This window comes from Rhinolophus sinicus, chromosome 2 (genome assembly GCF_057876585.1).
Source record: "Rhinolophus sinicus isolate RSI-liver-muscle chromosome 2, RSI-T2T, whole genome shotgun sequence".
NCBI classification, from domain to species: domain Eukaryota; kingdom Metazoa; phylum Chordata; class Mammalia; order Chiroptera; family Rhinolophidae; genus Rhinolophus; species Rhinolophus sinicus.
This window is the reverse complement of record NC_142502.1, coordinates 189,200,807-189,219,804: the sequence shown is the minus strand read 5'-3', so window position 1 is coordinate 189,219,804 and position 18,998 is coordinate 189,200,807. Positions and strand designations below refer to the sequence as shown.

At 51.8% G+C, this 18,998-nt stretch overlaps 1 protein-coding gene and 1 long non-coding RNA gene across 3 annotated transcripts in view; one reads left to right on the top strand and one right to left on the bottom strand.

Moving 5' to 3' along the window:
* The window catches only part of EIPR1 (EARP complex and GARP complex interacting protein 1), a 97,146-nt gene that overhangs the window by 55,570 nt on the left and 22,578 nt on the right, over window positions 1–18,998 (bottom strand). The gene's annotated exons all lie outside the window — the stretch shown is intronic.
* On the top strand, window positions 3,406–7,377 carry LOC148758982 (uncharacterized). Its single transcript, XR_016020515.1, has 2 exons — window positions 3,406–3,833; window positions 6,754–7,377. It is a non-coding gene; the product is annotated as an uncharacterized LOC148758982 (long non-coding RNA).

Genomic DNA, 18,998 nt, shown 5'->3' with positions numbered 1-18,998 from the left:
CCTAGATCTACCTGTCAGGCGAACCGCTGTGTCACAGGAGGGAAAACTAATGTGAAGGGACTTTGGGCTTCCAAAGTCACCGTGGTGTTACCAGGGTCTGACCGCGCGCTGACCCAGGATGGCCACTGGGACGTCGGGGACCACCCTAACCCCGTTGCTGAGTCACTGAACGTGCGAGTCCTTCCAGGTGGGCCAGGCTAATGACACAGGGACTCATACACACGGCCAGTGGTCGCACTTGAGTAAACGCACCTGAACTGTGTGAGCCTTAGATCAAAACAACTTTCGGGAAAGTATTTCTGATCTTATCGTATTGGTTTGACGATTCAGACCGTTCTCTCAATCCAAAGATTGACCTAAGGTGAGCTCAGAGTAATGATAAAATAAGGTGATCGGGTAAGAATAAACTTACAGGAGGCAAGGAATGTGTAATCTTTGAAACCTGTGGACACCCAAGTTCACCATTTAAAATATCTTGGGTGTTGGATGTGACAGGTGTTCCCACTAGGAACACGAGAGAATAAAAACAAATTTGTAAACGCACGTCCAAACTTCTCACTCTGGAAGGAGGGTAAAGAGGCCAGGAGGGGAGCACGTATCAATGGGGACTTTGCAGGGCCACCCGAGGCTCCGAGGCCACAAAGGAGACCCTCGAGGACTTGCTAATAGGCCTCCTGAGTCTGCTCAGGTGGCAGCAACTCTCCAGAGTAGAAAGGGAGTCAAAAGCACACTGCAGAGCCCCCGCCACAGGTACGTAAGGGGGTTCCACAGGCAGCCACTTGGAACACCTTGGCACACGGCCAAGAGACTAATTCCCTGCACTCAGCCAGCTCCGGCTTGAAAGAGGGTGCCGGGGGCCAACTCCAGTGAAAGCACCACGGGACCTGCGTCCCGAGGGGACCCCGCCTGACATTCTATGACTCCTGGAGAAGCATGATGGGCAGTCTCTTGAATCAAACAGAAAGCTGACTTTAAAAGTAGAGAAAAAATTAAAATTTGAGACTTTTTTCCTGGGTTACTTCTAGAAGGATCTCCTTCCAAGTCACTCATGAAAATGAGCTCTTAAAGTATGTATAGTAAATGGTAAACCGTAGTCTTCAAAGTTTCTAAGAGATAAAAAGTCCTCCCTGTGGGGACAGAGCCAGGAGTGGTTTCCAGGCTCTCGGCCTCACGTGGAAAGGTGCTCACTCGGGTAGTAAATGACCATCAACTGTGATTGGATGGCCATCAGCTGTGGCTAGTTGGCCGTCAGCTGTAACCAGTGAGCCATTGGCCATGAATATAACTGCCGTGGCTACGCTAGCAGCAAATGGGGGCTAGCAAGAAGATGGTGGCTGGGCTGGCAAGCGCGGATTGCAGTTAGCAAGTGGGGTTGGTTGGTTGGCAGAGAAGCAGATGGCAGGTTGCAGATCGTGTGGCTCCTGTCTCCAACCCAGACGCCAGCGAGAATATAGTGGTGTGACTCCGTTGGTGTTCCATGGCTCCATGGGTGTTTCTTTTCGGCCTCACTGTGTCCTGCGTTCTTATGTGAGGAGTGGGACCAGAGACCCCACATGCCACCCTGAATGACACTCCCTCTTCTAAATTAGGGGCCTTGGCTTTGTCAGGCATCTCATCCCTTCTCCTGGCACTTAGCTGTCCTTTTTCTGTCCCTCAATTTTTTTTGTACGTAGACTTTTTCTTGTCGCACTGACTAGCTTGCGGAAGCTAATCCTAAATGAAGTCTGTGAAATGAGGAAATGGTAAATGAGAGATCAGGTATAACAAGGTGACATGTACATAAACAAAGGGCTGCCACTGGCAGGGAGCTCAGTGCTGGTCCCTCAGGCACCACCCCCTCCCGTCGGACACCTGCCACGTCACAGTGTCATCTGGTGGATGACTTAGTGGCATCCTCCCCACGCATGGGAGCTGCAGGAAGGTCAAGGTTGGCTCTGGCTCCAGCACGGTACCTGACATACAGTGGACAGGTGATGGACAATATTGTGGGAAAAGCAGGAGAGAAAAGCCAGCCTGCCAGGGCCTGAGCTCCACAGGAAAGGACAGCCTGGGTGGCCATGGCGAGGACGTGAGTTTGCAGTACCTCAGTCTCCTGTGTAGACCCAGGTTATAACTGGACGTGATATAACTGGACCCAGGTAATAACAGCTCCTGGGCAGTGACGCAGCACCGGCCCACAGACACTCGGTCAGTGTCGACAGCTGTCACCGTCAGCGCTACTTTATGTAAAGACCCCGGCGTGGGGTCTTCTACTGCCCAGTAGAGCACACATGCATCACACTTCAGTTGCCATCCAGAAAAGCTGACTTCTGATTAAAAACAGAGATCATTCTAGAATATAGGGGAGGGAGAGGGGCTGCCAGCAGTGCTAGAGACACAGGCTATGGCCAAGGAAACCACAGAAAGGCACCAGCCCCTCAGGAAACCTCCGGGTCCCCCCACTGTAATGCCCCCACCTGGAGGTCACCCACCCGGCCACCACGACCACTCCCCCATCCCTACCCCAAAGCTGATGGCTGCAAGCCGCCCACACCAGCAACGGTGTGAGCACCCATTGGCCCTCATGTAGCCACCTCTGTGTGGCAGAGCCTAGGGCACACGCTGCGTCCCTATCACAAGGGAAAATGGAAACTTGATTTCTTATTTCCATGATGGGAAACGGGACTTAGAACCTAGGAGTCCCCCAAACATAGGAAGGCTGTCCAAAAGATGATAAGCTGCCACCAATATCCCGTGGGGTGTTCATGACTCGCCTTCTGAGTGTTTCCCCCCAGGCACAATGAAAACGTGAGAAAAGCAGTTAATGTCAAGGCCTCAGAATCCCAGAAAACCTTCGCCCTCTGCTGGCCAGGTACGTTCATCACATCATGCGATGACAGCTTTTATTCCAGAATAGGCTGATTTTACCACAGAGCAGAGCTATAATAAACAACAGACAAGTATAAGACCCAAATAAACAGTTATTGCCTGTTTTAAAAATGGAGGGTTTTTGAAAAATCTTATGTAATTACACTGGATTGAATAATGGAGATTAATTATCATAAAACCCCGTCATTCAAAACATTTGCAGAAACAGTTTCCTGTCATAAATGAAGGCTTTGTGAATTGCCACACTTTCCCCATTTTATAAGCCTACCTGTGACATAAGCAAGTGGATGGATACTGTCCCCAGGCACACAGGTAAGGACGTCACCCCAAATGGCTGAAACAGCCCAGGGCGTGAGAACAGGTGGCACTGAAAGGGCAGTGAGGTGACTTTCCTAAAATGTCACGGAGCCCACGCAAGGCTAGGGAGGCCCCAGGACAGAGCCTGCTGTGTAGACGGATGTGGTCTGGACAGACTGGAGTGAGATGGACCAAAGGACAGTGTCCATGGCTGCCTAGCTTTTCTCATACTCACCTGGACACCAACCTAAGAGAAGCGCTGGGGGCGGGAGGCGGTGGGGACAGACTGACAGTTAATGGAACAGCCTTTTCTCCCTGCCCTCTGAAAGGACTCTCACCATCCATAACACGACACCATCTTTCCAACAACCAGGCTGAAAACAACCCGGTAGCTTCAGTCCCTCCCTCTCTCTCGTCTTCTAAGTGTGTCACATCCGCTTCCTGTAAACTCCACCCCAGCCTCCTGGCCCAGCTGTTCTGTTTCCCTGCAGCGTGACTCTTCCCCAAACGTCACCATCACCGTGCCAGCGATCGGACAAGGAAACTCAAATTGCTCCTCCAGGCATCTAGAGAGTCTGTGCACAAGCCCTAGCGCAAGACAGAGCCAAGCCTTTAGAAACGATGTGACGCTGGACGTATTAGAGAACCCAGGAAGGAAACTGGGATGAGTAAGCGGGGAACCCGGCCCAAACGAACCCAGCTTAAGGAATGGGGGGCGGGGGGCCCACCGTCGTCACAGTGGGAACCTGCGTGGGCTCAAGCCCTCTGCGTCCCTCAGTGGCCCTGACGGCCACTCTGCACAGCACCCCACAGCCTCATTTCTACGGGTGTTGTCTGGTTTGCTTTCTTCTCCCCTTTCCATTCCCCTAACTAGTGCTTTATGCAGAACACAGCACCTAACACTCCTGAACGTGTTCCACGGCTACTAACATCCGGTGACATCATGTATTCTTGTTTGTCATTAAGAAGTTGGTTTTTCTTTTCAAATTACTTTAGTTAGAAAGTCAAAAGGGGGAACCTCTACGTTTCCCACATTTCATATTCAGGATTTATGTAAGTGTATGGTTTCAACTTCCTTATTTCTTGATAACAAAAATTGGAGACTCTGAACTGAAACCACGCATCAAAAACTGCAGACGCCGGGCCGACCCGGTGGCTCAGGTGGTTGCAGCTCCATGCTCCTGACTCCGAAGGCTGCCGGTTCGGTTCCCACATGGGCCTGTGGGCTCTCAACCACAAGGTTGCCGGTTTGACTCCCGCAAGGGATGGTGGGCTGTGACCCCTGCAACTAGCAACGGCAACTGGACCTGGAGCTGAGCTGCACCCTCCACAACTAAGACTGAAAGGACAACAACTTGACTTGGGGGGGAAAAAAATGTCCTGGAAGTACACACTGTTCCCCAATAAAGTCCTGTTCCCCTTCCCCAATTTAAAAAAAAAAAACAACTGCAGATGCCTTGGTGGCCCCAGCAGCTCCCAGCCCGTGTTGTGTGGCCCCAGCCTTCGGCAGAGGGCAGCCCAAGCAGGTGCTTTCCTCCCTCGCAGCCCTGAACACAGGCATGGGAGGCATTACTAGTACCTCCACAGCAACCCAGGCTTAGGAAAGAACATTCCACCCCATGGTCGGCACCACAGGGGTCAGCGGGAGCTCCAGAGGCATCGACAGTATGACACAGACCAGAACAACACAGTGAGGGCCCCAAAACAAACAGTCACAGCCCAGGGGAGGACACCAAGACGTCCTCACGAAACCTGAACAGGTGAGAACCTGCTAAAACAAGACCCAGAGTTCCCCAAAACAAGGACAATCACAATCTGAATAAGAAAAGATAATCAACAAACGCCAACAGCATGGTGAATCGATGCCAGAGTTATCTGATGGGTCTTAAAGCAGTCACCATAAAAATGCTTTAGTGAACTTCAAATTCTCTTGAAGGAAAAAAATAAAAATCTCAACAAACAGGGACAAGATATAAAAAAGAACCAAATGGAAATCATATAACTGAAAAATACCATAACCAAAGGAAAAAACTCAGTGTATAAAACTCAGGTTCAATAGCAGAAGGAATATGACAGAAGAAAGAATCAATGAATTTGAAGACAGAACAATAGAAAATACCCAGTTTGAACACCAGAGAGAAAACAGACTGAAAGAATAAAATGAACAGTGTCAGGAGCCTGTGGGACAACAGCAAATGAGCTGACACATATCAATGACGTCTCAGAACAGCAGGACAGGGGCAGAAAGTGTCTTTGAAAACACAATGGCTGGAGATTTCCCAAACGTGATGAGAAACACAGCCTACAGATTCAAGAAGCTGAGAAAACCCCGGATAGGATAACTGCAGAGAAATCCATCCCCGATATGGCATAACGAGACGTGAGAAAGCTAAAGCAAAGGGCAACTACTGAAAGCAGAATATCATGACATGTTTCTTATAGGACTACCCATTCCATTTCCAGCCGATTTCTCATGTGAAATCATGGGGGCCTGCGGTGTGGCACTTTGTCGTTCAAATAATGAAAGAAATGGACTGTCCACTGTGAATTTTATATTTAGTGAAAATACTCTTCAGGAATGAGGAGAAAATAAAGACATTCTCAGAAGGAAAACTAAGAGAATTTGCCACTAGAAGACCCATCTTTAGAGAAAGGCTAAAAAAAGTTTCCCAAACACAAAGAAAACGCTAACAGAAGGAGGCTCGGAGCCTCAGAAGGGGAATCAGAACAACAGAATGAGTAGAAATCAGAGTATAATAGACTATCTTTCTCCTCATGATTCTAGATCACATTTGATGGTTGATGACAAAACTATAACCCAGTTACAGAGGGAAGACCATGTGAGGACCCAGGAAGAAGGAAGACAGCCATCAACGGGCCAGGAGAGGGGCTCACGAGAAACCCCTTGCCCACACCTTGGTCTGGGCTATCTAGCCTCCAAACTGGCTGTGAGAAATCTCTATTGTTTAAGCAAATGTGTGCACACGTGTGTGCACGTGCACACACACACACACACCTGATATCTGAGGACCAATGTATACAGAGAAAACACTTAAGATAATTTAAAAGTGGGGAGGACAAAGGAACCTAATAGAAGTAAGGTTTCTATACTTCTCTCAAAGCAGACTTGATAAATTATGTGTAAATTGTAATATCTAATGCAAACACTAAGAAAAGTATACAAAGCAGTATATTCAAAAATAGTATAAATAAATCAAACTGAAACTTTACAAAATATTCAAGTAACCCACAAGAAAGCAAGAAAAGAGAAACAGCAACGAGAAACGAAGAGAACAGAAAACAAATAATAAAACGGCCTACTTCAGCCCTGCAAATCAATAATTCAAGTGTAAATGGTCTAATACATCAATTAAAAGACAGTGGTTGGCAGTGACCTCAAACACACACACATACACACATGACCCAACTATACACTGTCTACCAACAAAAGCCCAGGGCACTGGCTAACGTGGCTGGGTGGGGCTTCTGCGTGGCCAGGGCGGCAGGGCCAGGGACAGACCCCACGGGCAGACACCGTAACTGGGGTGAAAGCAATGTTTCCTGGCTCACCCCTCCCTTCTCTTCCAGGTACCACCGCACGACGTTTAACAGGAGGCGAACAGCGATGGCGACGGCGGACGCAAACCAGGAGAGGAGAAGGACGCGGGTAAAAGGCTCAGGACGTCACGGCCTCGGGGAAGCTGCTGCGTTAAACTGGACCTGAGAGTGTGACCACACGTCCCTGCGACTGCAGCCCTGGGAGGTCAGGCCCTGCAGGCCCCGGGATTCTTCCAAGTGGAACATTCTGCCTTTAGCGCAGCTCCCCTGGGGACAGCAGGACCTAGCTGCCACACTACAGGAGTCACGGTATTCACAGGGGTGGCTGTCAGCCAGACAGCAGCATGTTCTGAGGGACGGACAGCGGACAGTGGGGGCGGCATTACCCAGGTGTTAGGGGGACGTCCTTAGGTCCCAACTACGCTGAGACAGCAGCGCTTCAGGCGTCAACAGACTGACTGCAGCCAACAGTGTCTGTTGTGTTTCCTCCGCTAGAACCTGAAGAACAAAGGGTTTCCACAGAGCAGAATGCTCAGGGGACTGTAAAACCTTTCCTTTCTAATGGCTTTGGCAGAAACAGGAGAAACACCAGTAGGACCTCAAAGGCTTTTAAAGTATTGATAATTCAAAAATAATAAAGTAATCTGAACTTCAGAGGAGACTTGTATTGTATTATAAAGAACGTAAGAAATCTGTGGGGAACACTGGTACTGACGTGGGACCTCTCTCATACGTACACAAATACCTAAAAATGATTTTTATGTGTCAAATTTTGGTACACAATTAAGTTTTTTGTTATTCTTTCCCCTCCCCGCCCCCAGCATCAGATTTTTCTCAAATAAACAAATCAGCCTAGTTTTCCATACGTAAGGGGTCATAATCGCTGGTGGTAAAATAGATTTATTTTGGCAAAATGATTCTGACACTGTAATCTACGAGACCCTGAGCAAATGAATTCCTCTGAACCTCTATTTTCTTATTTATAAAATGGGGTGTATGAAGATGCCTACACTCAGAAGATGATCAGGGACATCTCGCTGAAACAGCTTGAAAAGTGCTTTGAAAACTGTGAAGCACTTTGCAAACAAAATCGGGCCACCACCTTTGGAGGCAGAAGGGTCTCTGTCAATATAAGTGTCTACCTTACACACTTCAGCGTCTGAGAGACGAGAAGGAAACAGCATTGTGTTCTCCATGGCCTTGCGTTATAAACTCTTAAATGAACCTGATTTTCAAAAACACACTAAATTACTCATTCTGCGCCTTTTAGTAACTCTTCTCTATACAGAGTTCCCTGATTCTCCGATGGGTAGTCTTAGCTCTGTCAATATATGGATTGTCTCAGATAATTTATGTGGTTTGGAAATCGTATAGTTCTTATCTTGGTGCCATTCCACCGGAGGTCAGGTCCCGTAAAAGGCCAAGGCATCTGTTGTAAATAAGGTTATAAATAAGATTCTTTACTGACTCGTCTTTCAAAATCAAATGGAAAATGTATGCAGAGACCCCAGATTCCTACGTTCTTCACAGTGTCATCAATTTCACAGGAAAGCAACTTGGCGATTCTAACACAGGTCAGTAACAAAAGGCATGGGCTACTGAATGGGACCAACTCAACACACTTTCAACATTTTGGGGATTCTAGAAATTATGTTTCCACATTTAAAAAATATTTTCAGAAATTAATTATCAACGGTGTGTTGTGTTTTGGGGGAGGGGTGACTACAAACAAATCCCATGAGGTCAAGGACTTCGTTCTATTCACACAACATTCTCTTCGTTTCACTCTCTTTCTTCCACTCATTTAACGCAACCAACGCTGCCTCAGGACGGCCAGGGCAGCTTCCCACTGACTGTGCTCCAGCACTACCCTCTGCAGGTGCACCCATAGGCATGGCGTGGAATGTGAAGAAACACAGGGCTAGACAGGAACGGAAGGGCCACCAAGTGCAGCCACCCCACATACACGGAACCCCCTGCAGCACTGGTGGGAGTGGTCACCTCCAGGGCACGGAGACAGGGCTTCTTCAGGGGGCATCCCAGTTGTCTCTGGTCCAGGGGTGACTCGTCTGACACACAGCTGTGACTCCTCGCCCTGGGGCTCTGAAGACCAGTCTCACGACCTGCCAAGTTCGCTCTGAGGTGGCCCCTCCCCCAGCTTGTCACCCACCCCTCCATAAAAGGAAATGAGGCTACTTCAGTCCCCTCTAGTCTGCTCGGTGGCAGCAGAGGACAACATCCCAGGTGGACTCTGACCTACCTGTCACCTGCCACCCAGCAACTACGTCCCAGGCAGTGGAGGCTAGGTTTGTACAACGTTCAGGAGCTTGTGGTATAAAACTGGTTTTACTGGGAAAGGAAACAACTTCGGCCCTGTCCTTGCTGTGGAGAGGAGCTTATTTCTGGACCCGCCTGTGGGATCTCGGAGACCCCCTTCAAAACGTCCTGTTGTCCCAAGCCCAGTTTTCCAAACTCTCCCAGCGCTAACTCCTAATGTTCGGCGCTCACTCATCCTCTCGGTGCGTGTTGCTAACACACCACGAATCTGGAGCTTTAGCCTCAGCTTATGAGTCAGACGACCATAGCGTCGCAGGGTGGGAGGCCCGGAAAGTTAATCCAATCCAGGCAGCAAGGCAAGTCACTAGACGAGAAAAGCCCAGCCTGCGACGGGGCCTCGTGTCACAGGGCCAGCGCGCCACCCAGAGAACTGGGTTCCACCAGGCACGTGAGTCCTGCCAAGGTAGTCAGCATGTGCTCTTCACCCTGGGAGGTGAACGCCACTGCCCAAGGCAGGTGAGGCTGCGGTGGGGGGCGGCAGAGCCTCTGCTTACGCAAGGACCAGCTGCCCCAATCTCAGGCCCACTTGACTCCAACAGCATGGCCCTAGCACGGCTCAGCCTGCCAGTGTCCCATGGGAAGACTTCAGAGCTCTGATCCCGCCACAGGCACAGGCAGAGGGACAGGACGACCAGGAACACCGGGTGCTGTGCGCCTCTCAGCCTCCTCTGACACCCACCAGATTCTCAGCCCTCACTTCCTCCTCTCATCCTGGTGACCACGTCACTTTCCCTCTCCTTTGCTGACTGTGAGCCCTCAAAGGCCGGGTCCACACCTCGTGCACCTTCATACGCGTAATGGCCAGAACGGTGCCCAAAACAGGAGGCCCTAAGAAACGGCTTGTCGAAGACACAGAGGGATGAGAGGGGCTTGGGCAGGTGGGCACGGGGAAGGGCCGGCTGAACGGTGGCGGGGCTGAGAGCACTCGATGGCCCCAAACTCTGTGGCGATGCCCACCTTCCGGGCAGCCTGTGTCCCTCCTCTCTCCCCCCTCCCTACCTGAAGGGACTGCGCTAGCTGGCAATCAAGTGACAGGTGACCCTACAGGGTACCAAGTGACAACAGCTCCAGGCAGGCTGGACCAGGGACACAGAGATCCATCTCTTTCTGCATTTTCCAGGCTGACTCCTTGCAAGGACGCTTGCTTGAAAACTCCACGGAACATGTCAAGTGTCCAGGACACATGGTGGAGAAGCCCTGAGGGGCGGTGGGATCTCCCGTTCCCCAGAACTCGCACCAGCTCAGTGCACACCTGTGCATGGCCTTGCCTCCCACAGCTGTGGCGTCGTCCGAAGGTGCGGGTTTGTGTCTCCTGCAGACACAGACCCAATAGCACGCCTCCCAGTTAAAGGCCCAGGTGGAATGAGGTGGTATTCATCCCAGAAGCAACGGCGATTCCTTCACCTGCATATTCATCCTGAGGTGTCACAAGACATGTCTGTTTTAAAAACAGCTTCCACGCTCTGACGCATGGTTCCACGTCCTCTCAGAATGCCGGCACAATCGACACTGCGTCCTGTTAGAGCAACCCTAGTCGTTAGCTCTGATTTACGAAGACCCCTGGGGTAACAGAGGCTGCCTCCGGAGGGCCACTGAGGGCTTGGTGGGCAGAAGGGACATTTAATGTTTACTACGCAGCCTTCTGCACAGCTTCGGTTGGCACGCAGGTACATGATGACCTTCACAAAAACATGTTTTTTGTACAACAGAAAGAAGACAAAATCTATGTGTCAAGGCCTCTCCAGAGCCCTTCCGAGGTGAGGACCAGCGTGGCCAGCACAGCTGGAAGCTGAGCGTCTCGGGCATATGTAGGGCCATGCCCACTCAGTCAACACTGTTTGTCCCTGATGAGGGGACCTGCACTGGACTGGAGACGGGACACCTCTGACATGGCTCTCCCAGGAGCAGGGCAGGCAAGCAAGTAGACCGCCAACTCCAAGTCACAAGGACAGGCGGGAAAAGGCACCAATGAAATGGTGCAGAGGAGAGAGGCAGCAGCCCAGCCTGGAGGGATGGCTTCCCCAAGACGTGTCACCTGCTTTAGATAGGGAGAAAGACCCAGGACACCCGCCATGCCTGTGCTCTGGCAATACAGTGCCGGTGGAAGGGCACTCTGCTGGTTATTTCAGCTAAATCTCTGTTCCCAGGCTGAAGAAAGTTCCTGATGGTTCCCGCTGCTTTGCCTGCCTCTGCGTCTGACAGGGGTGCCCCATCCACAGGCCAGCTCTCTCTAGAACAGGTGGTATCTAAGCCTCATACCTGGGGCGTGCCCTCTGACTAGGGTTGCCCAATTGAAAAATAAAAATATTTTGCATAGGACATCCTTATATTAAAAAATTATTCCTTGTGTATCTGAAATTCAAGTTTTATGGGGTACCCTGTTTTCTCTGGTAACCTGACTTCTGAAGTATACTCCCATCTTAGCTTCACCACAAACCACTAAGAAAGGCGAGTATATTACGTATCCTGGTCCAGTGGGGACCCAGCGACAGTGAGGCTGGGTGACCAGCCCTCATTCATGGAGACAAGAGGTGCCCCTCCCCACCCACCCCCACACAGTCTGGTTGAGGGGCGATGGGAAGAGGGTTGGAGATGAAGGTGAGGAGGACATGGGTGACAGACTGATCGCTGAAGGATGGGATTGATTGACAGGCAGAGATTTGGATGAGGAATGTTTAAGGCAGAGAGATTTGCATGAAAAGCAGCCAGAATTACAGAAGTACAGGGGCAACTCAGGTGGACATGGGGCCCCAGCACTGTGGGGTGACCCAGGAGCTGAGGGGGGAAGGGCAGTTTGGGGCAAGCACACAGACAATGAAGGGCACCACTCCAGCACGTCACACGTTAGGGCATGGAAGGGTCACCCGGATCCCATGATTCTGTCCCCAGTGGTACAGATGCGACTAGGCTTAGGGAGGGTCCTTATTGCTCAAGGCCACAGGGCTGACAAATGTCAGGCCCAGGACCAGAGCCCCACTGCCCAGACTGACAGGCTGTGCTCTGGGCTTTGTCAGCTCCCAGGGAAGCACTGCCAGCTTCTGGGAGGCAGACTTGAGAGCCGGGATCTGTATTTTAGGGAAATTAGTTATAGGAGTCTAATTGTAATCATTGAGGTGAGAAATTGAGGGCCCAAGCTGGGGCCTGGGCAGAAAAGGGAGGAGAAAATGGGCTCCCTGTGGGAGTGGGGAGGGGGTGGAGGCCGGAAAGAAGTCATTCTGTGCCTCTGACCCCCCAGCTCACCCTGAGGCCTTAATCAGCAGGGGCCACAGAGCCCTTGCCGCTGCCTCCCACTGCCGCCCCCACGACCACAGCAAGCGCTCCGGCTGTCGGCTATGGGCTGTCGGCTGCCCTGAACCTGTGGCCTGGGTCAGTGACCAATGTGCCCTCTGCTCACTCCCACGTGGAGAGCAGGCGAGCGGGGCTGCCTGCGAAAGAGCAGGAGGGGCGGGGAGCCGCCGCCAGCAGCATTTCCACCAGTATGTCAGCGGCCTGCTGCTCTGTCAGCTCTGCACTGTTCTAATTTCCCAAGGACCCTGCACTGGCATGAGCTACAGTCTTCCTGACATTTCACCTTCCTCTGCTGAAAAATTCATCCCAGCCCTGATGCAGGATGCTCGCTCGGAATGTGGGGGCATGAGATTGATTCCAGCTGCCGCTAACACCAGCTGCCACTCACCCACCCTTCACTGGGGTCACGGGATGACTTAAGCAAGTGGCCAATTATATAGAAGACTTCTAAAATTAATTTATAAACCACTTTGCCATAACTTTCTTCTACATCTTGGGTTCATATTATTTTTTATTTTTAAAGACCCTCTTCTGGTCTTCCTGAAATTTTATTTACCAGCATATTGAGGTTTTTCTCATTTTCTGAATACTTGCACCATTTTTAAAGACTATTTTCACATAGTTTTATGTCTGGTGAGTCACAGGACCACAGAGTGACGTGCATGACACTCACAGGCAGAGAAGCAGTAGCAAGGCAGTTGGTGAGCAGGGCGTCCCATGGCCATCGGTGACCTGGTGAGCCTGTCACCTCTCCTTTGCCCTTCTGAAAACACAGACTGGATCCCGCACTCGTCTGGCTGTGGGGCTGGGATGCGTCCCTCTGACCTGCCGTTTGAGTGGCAGCTGCCCACGCCCAGCCAGATCAGACTAAGGGACACTGAAATGCCCTCGGCCCGGGAAGTCCTGCTCTTTGTGAGGACCCAGGGCCCACGCGTAGTCACCACCCGGCCTGGCTGTTCAGCTGCTGCTTGTACAGCGCCTGCCCCTGTGCTGCACTAGCTCCATGACCCCATTAGCCCGCACACCGCCGGGAGCTTTCATCCTGGAGCCCCATAGCCTGTCCCAGCATCTCCACCCGCAGGCCCACGACACGGGCTCCCGGGGCACGGGCTTCGGCCACACCCCCAGGCCACGCCTCCAGCCGGTCCCTGCTCACGCCCCTTCCAGCACAGCTCCCTGGCCACGCCCACCATCCCGGCCACGCCCCTGTTGGCCACGCCTCTCTAGGCAACGCCCCTGCAGGCCACGCCCCTGCAGGCCACACCCCCAGGCCACGCCTCCAGCCGGTCCCTGCTCACGCCCCTTCCAGCACAGCTCCCTGGCCACGCCCACCAGCCCGGCCACGCCCTGCCGGCCACGCCCCTGCCGGCCACGCCTCTCCAGGCAACGCCCCTCCAGGCAACGCAGCTCCAGCTGCATCCCAAACATCCTGTCAACAGTGAGCAACTCAAAATGGCTCAGCAGCATAGATCGCGGGCAGTCAGGGTCTCACCTACGGTCAAAAACACAGAAGCAGAGCTCTGCCAGCTGAGGCCTACTGTGCTCCTTACACCTGGACGGAATCGTGACCCACCAGGAACGTGGTGTGATGGCAGGCAAATTACCTAACATTTGGTCTGAGGTCCTAATCAAGGTAGAACCACCTCCCCAACCTCCCATATAAATAAACGGATCCAAGGATCCACGGCTCCTGTGGGCTGAATCGTGTCCCCCCAAATCCACATGTGGAAGTCCAGACCCCCAGCACCTCAGCATGTGACTGCATTTGGGGGTGGGGCCTTTAAGAGGTGATTAAGGTAAGATGAGGTCACTAGGGTGGCCCCAGATCCAGTCTGACTGCTGTCCTCAGAAGACAAGAAGATCAGAACGCAGACGGACAGCACGCGAGGACACAGGGACAAGGCGGCCGTCCCCACGCCCAGGACAGAGGCCCCGAGGAACCAGCCCTGCCGACCCTGATCGCTCAGGACTGACAAGGCACAGTACCACTGCTTAAGCCCCCAGCGTGTGCGATTTGTCACGGCGACCCACTCACACTAAGACTAAGCACAGCACGTCAGGCGGGAGTCACCTCACGGCTGGGTCCTCGCCTCCCAAAGCCATAGCGTGAAGTGGCGAGGGCCACATGCGGAGGCAAATCACCCGGAAATCACCCGGCCATGCAGGAACACAGCAAACAACACGTCTGGGGCTGCGGGAGGAATCTGGAGCAGTGTTTTTCACAGTCTTCCCGGAAAAATTAATTCAAATTGGGCTTTGTGTAAGCATCCTCTGGTGGCCTGAAACCTGGAGGAAGGACCATAACGAAGTGCACTGATAAATGACAGAATGCTAAGCTGTGAGAAGGTGTCCAGTGGGGTGCTCTGGGGATCAAGTCTCATTTAGCATCTTCATTAGTGATCTGGAAGGAGCAGTAAACAGCACATTAATTAAACTTCCAGATGATACTAAATTTGGAGGTGCTACAGAAAGTCAATGAGGACAGAGAAATGACACAGATGGGATCCAAAGAGGTTAGTTAGGAGTGTAAGAAACAACACAGGATTCAATCTCAAAAGAAAAAAAAAAGCTTATTAAAAACTTCCCCATATTCTAGAATCCGTCTGATTTCTATGGGATGATGGTCCAGAAACCATGCAGGTGTCCCCTGTTATCTGAACTCTCGCTACTGTCGCCCTCAGTATCCCAAACCAGGAATCTAATGACTTCGGCAATGTGCAGTGAACCCCTGGCAACCAGGATTCTCCCCACCTGCTCCTCAAAACTCAGAAGCCAGAACAGACTCTGGTCACATGGTACACTGCACTCGCCCGAGTGGCTCTCGGGACTGGGGGTGGGGGTCTGCACTGGTGAATACATTTGAGTCCCTCTGCGACCCCACATCCCAATTGGGAGTACAAAGCCTGGTGCAAAAAGTTTACAAAGACAATCACAGAACTTGGTGCCGAAGGAATAATTCCAAAGGAACTAGGACGCTTAGGACACACCCAAGACCCAAGCAGCAAAATATTTGGGTCTGTAAAATACACATACTTCTGAAGAGATAAAGGAGATGTTGAGATTTCAGGTAATTTGCTGCACCCCCATGTTCAGAGCAGCATTTACAACAGCCAAGACACGGAAACATCCTAAGGTCCATCAATGGATGAATAAAGAAAACACAACGCAAGCACCCTCAGCACACACTCGACACGCAGAGCACGCACACTCCACACGCAGAGCACACACTCGACACACAGAGCACGCACATTCCACACGCAGAGCACACACTCGACACGCAGAGCACGCACATTCCACACGCAGAGCACACACACTCCACACTCACAGCACACACTTGACACGCAGAGCACGCACATTCCACACGCAGAGCACACACCACACTCACAGCACACACTCCACACGCAGAGCACGCACATTCCACACGCAGAGCACACACACTCCACTCACAGCACACACTCCACACACAGAGCACATACCTCTCACATACCCCACACAACCCCCACACAGCACACACCCCACACACAGCACACACTACACACACACACACACACACACACACACACACACAGCACACACCCCACACAGAGCACACACCCCACACACACAGCACAAACACTCCACTGCTGGCCCATCTGGGCTTCTGTCTCCAATGAAATCATATTCAGCAGACACTCTGCTTAGTGCACAGCTATTCTAATGAAGGGAGGTCTATCAACTCTACTCTTAGTCACAGAAAAATGACAGCCCACAAAATATTTAAGTACAAAATAGAATACAAAACGTTTTCATTTCAAACATATTTTGCTTGGTCTGGTAGGAAAATGGCAGACAGGTGGCACCGTGGGGATGCTTTCAGGTCGGCACTGAGGGTAGGCGGGTCTGACCACAGCTGGCTCTCGGCGTCGCCAGGCCACGCTCCTCCACCTCCCCAACAGCGCGGTTCTCCAAAGCGACAGCTCTCTTGCCAGAATTCCCCAACTTCTTTCTTTTCATGGTGCTATTTCTTGGCCCTGGGATCATGAGAAAACTTCACTCTCTGCTTTCTAGCTTTAGCACCTATACCCTGAAAAAAAGGAAGTGTCCCAGCTTTCCATATCTGCACGGAAATACAGAGTAAGTTCAACCACAGACATACAGCCCACGTGCTTCAAAAGCAACAGGACCGTGTGTGGAGCCAAGGGCATCCCAGCCCCTCTTGAATTAGCAGACACTTGACAGGGTTCCCATGGATTCTGATTTTCCTCCTGCCTCTCATGCACTCCCTTCATCAAAGGAATTGCAACCATTGTATCTCAGTATTGTGGTTCCATGAAGAGAGGCCTTAAAATAATTTTCTGGGAAACCCACTTCTCCCCTTAGCTTATTTCCAAAAGTAATCATTCAAACTAAAACTGCAATTTCTCCTAATTTGGTGCAGAGATAAATGGAAAACTGCCGCTTTGAATGGACAGCGGTCCTCTGACCCCGCTCCCAGAGCACCCAGACGGGGAGCCACAGGGCAGCCGGGCATCGCTGGCTCGGCACCTCACCCCACCGCTGACACACGAAGTCCTGGGAGAGCGTGCAAGGTGGAACCTGCAGCCCGGAGGGCTCAGAACATCGGGGACACTGGCAGGCCCCTAGGAACCGACTGAACACAAGCCACACTCAGTCGCTGACTCCAGGAGTGGAAATGGCGACAAGGCCCCACCACGCCACCCCAGGCCACCTTTCTAATCATCACAAGCCGTAGGACACTGGTTCCTCTTGTGAGCTAAGTGTTCTCACAGGCGATTATCACCGACCCGAACCCCGGGCCAGGCAGCCATGGCTCTCCCATCTGGGGACCCGGCCTGCTCCCACCACACTGAGGGGCCTGGGGGTTGAGAGGGGCCCCTGGGAGCCGGGGGTGCGGGTCAGGGCCCTGAGCTCAGTCCTTGCTCCCCCACTGAGCCCCAGACCACTGAGGTAGGAGCGAACGCTTGTCCTGGGTCACCTCAGCAGGAGGCCAGCAGTGAGCCCCATTCTGCAATGTGCTTTTCAAGCAAGGTCTTCGTGTCTGTGACAATAGTTAAAGATACACCCGAGAAGCACAAGAAAGCTTTCAAAATGGCATCGGGCTAAGGGCACAGCCCACGGGGACCAGGAGGGGAGGGCGGCAGGAAGGACGGGAGTGAGGAGGCGGCAGTGAGAGGACGCTGGCGCCCCCTGCTGCCCGGGAGAGCGCCCGGGGTGCAGCCAGCCACCACAAGTGCACACACGAGACAGTCATACACGACAAGCACACACGTCATACACACACAACAGACATGACAGGCACACACACAACATAGGGACAGACAAGAGACACACGAAACACATACAAGACACACATGACAGATACATACATGACACATGACAACAGATGCACAGACACGACAGGCACACAACAAACACAACAGATACACAGGACAGACACACAATGGTGTGAGCAGACAGAAAAACAGACACACTGATTCAGGTGAAAAGGAAATTGAAGCAGCAAGTCATAATTTTTAAAGTCTGTTACAGTTTATGTAAAACATGCTTTTCCTCAAGAACCTTCAGGTAACAGGCGAGAACAGGAATCCGGACATGGAACCAGGACCCACAGCCCAGCATGAGGCCTGTCGGGAGCGCGGTTTGGAGTGGGAGCGCGTGCAGACGCAGCTGCACAGGCAGAAATCAGTGACACACAGTCCTGTGTCGGTTCCCGGAGTGTCCAGGACGCGTCCGGGCTGCAGAGACGGTCCTTCCAGGGTGAGTGTCGAGCAAGGACTGAAGGTTCACTTCTGTGTGACTTCTGTGTGCTTAGCTGTGTCCCGAGGGGGGCCCGTCACCAGCCACCGCCCCAGTTCCACATGGGACCAGCTGTTTACCCAGTTTCTGTGCAGCCTCCCAGCGCTCCGGGATTCAGAGGTCTGTGGGGACAGCCTCACCGTCCCAGGCCCTCATTCTGCTTCCACAATGACGCATTTTTCTTGTAAAACTATCAGAAAGAAAGCTAGAGGTTTTCAAAATCTGCATCCTAGTAGGAAAAGGTCCAAGAGTTTACTGTACATACAATGCCCCGCCACTCTGACTTGGAGAATGTATTTTTTACAGTCGTCACAGGTGACGGCTAAAATCAGATGGATGGCAGTCACAGGTCCCTATCAATAATCCATGACGACTTGGTCCCCACAAGACAGAGAAGTATACTAGGATAGATGGGTGTATGGTTTGAGCGGACAGAGAGTTTGAATTTTAGGTTACTGTTACCTATGGCAGATTCGCTATCACTTCTCTAAACAGTTTTGAAGACAATATAAGTGCAAGGAGTTTCTCACCTGCAGATAGGAGCTGCCTGGGTGTGTGGTGGTGTAACACTGCCTTACTCACTGCCTTCCTCCAAGCAGGACAGTGCAAGATCTAGAGGGAGGGTTCCTCGTTTGCATTTTTAAGAACAAGTTAAGAGCTAATCCAATTTTCCATACTTATGTACAAGGCCACTGTGACATTCCAGTGCACATGTGCGCACGTGTGTGCACGTGTGTGTGCACGTGTGTGTGCACATGTGTGCATGTGTGTGTGCATGTGTGTGTGCACGTGTGTGTGCACGTGCATGTGCGCGGGCACACATAAGAGCTCTATCATAGTACAGACTTCAGCTA